We start from the raw sequence: 6,350 nt of genomic DNA on the forward strand, positions 1-6,350 counted from the left end.
CCCCCATATCAGTCTGCAGGTGCACAGTGGTCTGTGGACACCCTCCTTGCTCTGTCGTAAAAGAGGAAATAAAAAGCAACTGGTTTTGACTTTAATGCACTGAGACTGTGGAACTCACAGAACTCTCTTGTCAGAAAGGCAGCTTCTAAAAGCTTTTAAGTGAAGACTAAGAACACTTTTCTATTTTATTAAAATAGATTATATATGTTTTGTTTAAATATATGTTATAAATGTTGAAACGACAGCTCGTATAAGCTTGTATTTTTACCTTTCGATCATTTTTAGAATTGCTTTGAGTTGCTTTTACCATGATAAACAGTACAAAATATGAGGTGTTGAACTTGTCTAAAGTTTTAAAGCGCTTTATGACGTAAAGTGTGATGACAGTCCTTGGCGGTCTATGTAACAATTCTTCTTGAAGTAGGTCATCGGGCCAACAGTATACAAACATTACAGCTCAAGTGCTTTTGTATCTGAACGCTTTTAGGTAAGTTATTTAGCAGCTGCGGTATTAATAATGATTTTAATGGCAAATTCAATTGCAGGTAAAATAAAAATGGCGGATAACTTTCTTTCTAGCTTCGTGAAGCGGCCGCGCTATATTATACATATATACCATAATAAGAAACATAATATGTACAGTAGAATTTTTCACTTTAAGCTGGCATTATCCAGAACCGGGTCAGGGAACGGACCCGGACCGTGCAGTGTGGTCCGTCGGCCTTCTAAAGATGTTTAGGAGATCGAGGCGCCCTTGGATTTGATTAGAAACTTGCATAATTTCTTAACTTGACCCCATTATCTTAAAAAAAACGGCCAGGCCAAGACCAAAGCATGAAGGCTGCGAGGATCGGGGGACTCTCATTTTTGGTCACAGCGTACAGTAGTAGATCAGTAACCTCTGTTTATCGTGATAACCTTTAATTATTTTCCAGTACTTTTTTAAATGATAAAACACATTGTCTCGCCAGTTTTGCTAAAGATACGGTTTTAGTGTTTACGCATAAATTTGTAAGCCGTAGGTTTAAATCTCGTGGTCTTATTTTCTGCATTTTCATCGTAAGGGAAGGCGCTCGTTTGCGATTTACGCGCTGAATATTGTAAGCAGAGGAGCCTTAAGGCACAGCCTCGCCTTAACACCATCGTTTGCATTGTCATTGTCATCCAGAAAAGCAGTCGTAAGAAAATGAATCTGTGGCGGCTCCGAACATTAAAAAAACTATATCTAGACTGCAAATACATCCCAATCTTACTATCAACACGTTTTAAGACCCCTCTCCTTTCCACCGGTATACAAGCTAAGAGAGAAATATTGGAAATCCCATCTGAAGTAGCCCTCGTCTCACCTTCGGAGCTGTGAGCGATGGGGATCATAATTAAAAGGGGTACAGTTACTTTGAAAATGTGTATGTGATACTTAAATTTAAATAAAATAAAAAGATAAATTATATAACACAGACTGCTATCTATGTCCATGTGTTTAAGACGTATGAATCGGTTTTAAAACAGGCACACCCCTTCTCACAAATCCGACTGGAGTCTCAGTCCGTCGTCGCGATGAATTAGGAGCTCAGATGTAGGCTAAGTGATTGCAATTTACTTATTTAAAAGAACCACTTCAAATCAAAAGGGAGACATTTTGTAATGGTAGTTATCGTATTATAGTATACGATAACTGTATACGTAGTATACGTAATTGTAGATATACAGTACATAAAGGGTATGAATAGGTGTGAGCTTTTACTGTATATTTAATATTTTATCTGACCCACTTGTAGAAACCGCCTACTCAGATTTATTTATGTGGTCTGCCACCATAAAGACAGAAAAATATAATGACACCCTGTTACATTAACTGTAAAATAAACGCCGTAACTGCGGCCATATGAAAATTTGGATAAAGATTATACAAACATCCTAAGGAGCTCTATGACATATGAGCGTCGTAATAATGGTTGGTGACCTGACGTAACAGTGCTCCCTGAATTACGTGATCTGTATATACCCAAATACAGATATATCACATAGGGAGATGCAGTCAAACATTGCATTGCTATCGTCGTGGTGAACTATTTCTCCGCTGTTTAAAACTTGTTTGGTAAGTGTCATCAAATATGCTTGTCAATTTGTAGCGAAATCGATATACTGTATCATAATCCTTCAGCTATCTATAATGTAGTGAAACGGCTAATTAATATTGATAAATTCCCTTATTCACAGTGACTTTTGCTCAAACTCCTGTTGCATAATGGGTTAATTTTATATAAAAAAACATTTATATCATAGATATAATACAAGCTTTGAAATGAAATAGCACATTTCCAGGTTTCAGTTAAACATTTTTAAAAAAGCTCATGACTTTAAGCATTCTGAACATTGAGAATGTTATTTGGGAAACAAATGTTTATTATAATGTTTATGTTTAGGATCTGTCTCCTACTGAGTCAGCATGCAGCATTCAACACCATTAGGTTTAATATTAAAAAGTTGTGTATTTCCTGAATTGTTTTTTTTTATTCTTTTCTATTAGACCATACTAGACTGTGCAGGATATCATTTATTTGCCATTTTTGCCTTTTCCAGATACCTGGGAAACAAAGCTCATATCTCATTTGCCAATGGAGCCCAGTCCTAAGCCTGGTGCTCTGTCCCCCTCCCCGAAGGACACAGACTCGAATCGACCCGCGCCCTTAAGGCAACAGGATCTGATCTCCACGTACTGCCCGCCTCCCAAGATACAGCTTCTGAAGGCCACCTTCCAAGAGAAACTGATGCAGGAAAAGGAGAAAAAAATGATCGCCATGTACAATCGGCGGCAGGAGGCAGCTCTACAGAAGATGAGAAAATGTTTCCAATATGTCAAATACGCTGCGGAGAAGAAGATGGGGAACAGCTATCGCTTCCAAGCCCAACAGGGCCCCGAGAAGAACATTGTGGGGTATGATCGGTCTTACCCCCTGAAGCCTATGGGTAACAGGAAAGTCTCCGGCCCTGGTGAGGTTCGGGCTGTGGACCGCCCGGACGCACAGAGTGATTCCTTGTTTGCCCCCACCCCGCCTCAGGATGGTCATGAGAGGCCCTGCGAGAGGCCGGGCAGGAGGGGCTCAAGAGTACGCAAACCTAAGGACAGGACTGTCCTCCCCATGGTGGCGACCCCTCCAGGGCAATGCCCTTCTCATGCCAATGGGAAGGAGCACTTTCAGTTGCAAGAGGAGCTACGAAAAGTGGCCGAGGCAGAGGCCGCGCTGAAGGAGGAGCATCGCCGGAGGGAGGCCAGCCTGCAGGATGAGATGCGCCGGAAGGAGGCCATGATGAAGGACGAGATTCGCCAGAAGGAGGCCATGATGCAGGCGAAGCTCTTCAGAGCTCAGGAGGAGCTGAGGATGGTTCCGAGAGAGATGGAAGACTCCAGAGAGGTGGCCGGAAGGGAAAATAGAGGCGAGGCAGAGCGAGCTTTGCCCCAGAGGACCATGGGCCAACCACCGCTCTAAGGCCGTGCCTCTTCTGACCTGCAGAATGGAGAAGCAAAAAGCCTTCACTCCAAGGAAAGCCCTTCCTATCAGAGGAGACAACCTTGATTATGGTTCTCCAATGGAAGATGGCGGATGCGCAGAATCGCACTTTCCCTCTGCGCTTTCCCATCAGGAGAGACGTCAAGTGAGCCCTTGCAGCCGTGAGCTAGAAGACGTCCCCTGTGGAAGGAGAAAGTATCTCAAGAAAGCAAGGCTCCCTGAAAGCGACGTGTCAGCGGCACAGGCCGCGCAGGGCCACTTCAGAAATAACACCACATGTCTGGATGAACAAACTCTGTCAGTGGAAAACAGATATTTGTCCCCTACAAGTCTGATGTGCCCTACCGCTGAGCAATTTCCATATGAGAATAGCCAGAGTGGAAACCCTCAGCTGGTGCCCTGTGAACTGTGTCACGGGAAGTTTGCTGTAGAGAGGCTGGAGAAACACAGCAAGATCTGCAAGAAGCTTCAGAATTCAAAGAGGAAGGTTTTTGACTCTTTCAAGCACAGGGCCAAGGGAACAGAACTGGAGACATACATCCATAAGAAGAAGGATAAACCGCCAATCGTGATAAGGGCTATCCTTAAACTCTTTCCAAGCTTTCCTTTTTTTCTCCTAGAGTCAGACTCAGCTTATAAATCAATGTAAACAATAAATAAGTGTTTTATGAAGTACTCTTCTGAAAAACTGCCGCAAAGGCACATTTGCCAGACAGAATAAATGTGTCTTAGTGACTTCTGAATTCTGTTGTAAAAATCTACATATCAAGCAAATAGCACTCACAGGAAACAAAACCATAACTACGTAAATTGTACTCTCTACCCAATGACCTGAAAGGTAGCCCCAGAAAGCTACGTTATTACTGTATTGATATTTTCTTGCCTTGTGAATGGTTTGCGACCAGACTGTGTACGCAGTGCTAGTCTGGACTTTTTCTGGAAGCTGTTTTATTGGTTTTATTTCCTGTTCCCAGCTGAGAAAAAACAACTGGAGGCAGAAGCACGAGGATTTCATCGGAGCATCAAACAGGCCAGGGAGGTGCAGCAGGTGATCACGCAAGGAGGGAAAGTTGTGAACCTGCCCCAGCCCCCCGCGAATCCAAACCCCGACTACGTGCCCTGCCCTCACTGCGGCCGGCGCTTTGCCCCCAGGCCGGCACAGAGGCACTTCCCCAAGTGTCAGCACATCAGGAGCAGCCCTCCTCCTCCTCCTCGCAGATGAAAACTGATGTGAAGAAGAGCAAAAGAGTCATGATCTTGGCTCACGACTCACATCCTGCTTTTTCTTTTTAGAAACACATTTAGCACAGTTCATCCGTATGATGATGAAAAAAAAAAGTTACCATATTTTAATTAAATGATTTTTTTTTGGTGGACTGGTGTTTGCGTAGCTGTGGTTATTTCAGTTTTTCTCTTATCATTCATACACCTTGACCTCCTAAAAATAATTTTTCAACCTGGAACGTACAATTAGCAGGCAATAGAACAGGTCACATTGGTCTTGGAACCATCAAAAAGCAGTATTCACACATTCTCGGCATCAATTTTCCTTAAAAACAACTGAAAAAGCAAGGTAAAGAGTGATTGATTTTTTTAATGAAAGTTATTTGATTTAATTTATTTAATTTTCATAATATTTGAAATATGTTGGGATTAATGTGACTCAATATTATCTGCAGCTCTTACACTCCAGGCACCTGATAAAGTGGAACGCAGTGTCTTTGCCTTACATGGCGCTCAGCTCTTCCTCAATCCCAGCAGAAGCACCAGCAGAAGCAGCAGCCTCCGGGTCCTGCCTCATGCACAGCTTAAAATGCAACACCAAGTAATACAACAAACAACAGGGAAAACCATTCACGATCAGACACATCCGTTGATTGCTGGCTCTCAGTAAAGGGACATTGCATCATTACATCACAAAATAGACTACATTTCAAGGTTAAAGAATTACCATGTTCTGCGATTCAGAACGAGGCAGCAAAACTTCCTATAATCTGTTGTGGCCCTGTGACATTGTAAAGGAGCAGGCTTGTGAATACATCTCGTTTAATCCAATGGAAATATTGCTCTCAACTTTTTTACGTTTTTGCCAATAAATAATACTACATTGTTAACTCTGCATAAAGAACCTTGGAATGGAACGTTTTTTTCAGTGAAATGTTTGCTGCATAACCTATACCCTTTCTCTCCTACATCACATTGCATTAGTCATTACAGTGATTAGTGAGCAGGAAGGGCTGCATCACATCGCAATTTGTGTGGAACTTGAATGCGAATTTGTTACAACATGGCGTAATTTACAGTCCTTTCACAAAATTCATGATTTTGTGCTCAATTTTGAGTTTGTAAAGTTTTTCTATAATGTCAATGATTTTATTTTGTGACTGAAATTAAATAATTTTGTGTCTGCAAAATTGGGACTGTAGTTCCACCTTAACCTACTAGTACTGTATGTCTTTGGACTGTGGGAAGAAACTGGAGCACCTGGAAGAAATCCACACAAATGAAGGGAGAACATACAATTCCATCCAGACTGCACCCCAGGAATTGAACCCAGGACCCCAGCTCTGTGAACCACAGTGCCAGCTCATTGCTATAGTCACTATAATTAATGTCAAAACTCATTTGCAAATGAGCAGCCTGGGATCCAAAAGGATCAAGACAAGGATCCAAACAAAGCACTATCCCAAAGCTTGGCTTTGTACCGTATATAATACAGGGCTTGATGCAGAAGGCAGATAATCAAAGTCCATGCAATAATTGCTAAGGGAAAGTGACTTTGTGTTCTTGGAGGGAAGTCACTCAACACGGAGCTGTGTTAGTGAAATGATTGTTCTG

This window comes from Lepisosteus oculatus, unplaced genomic scaffold, assembly GCF_040954835.1.
Source record: "Lepisosteus oculatus isolate fLepOcu1 unplaced genomic scaffold, fLepOcu1.hap2 HAP2_SCAFFOLD_56, whole genome shotgun sequence".
In the NCBI taxonomy this organism is placed as follows: Eukaryota; Metazoa; Chordata; class Actinopteri; order Semionotiformes; family Lepisosteidae; genus Lepisosteus; species Lepisosteus oculatus.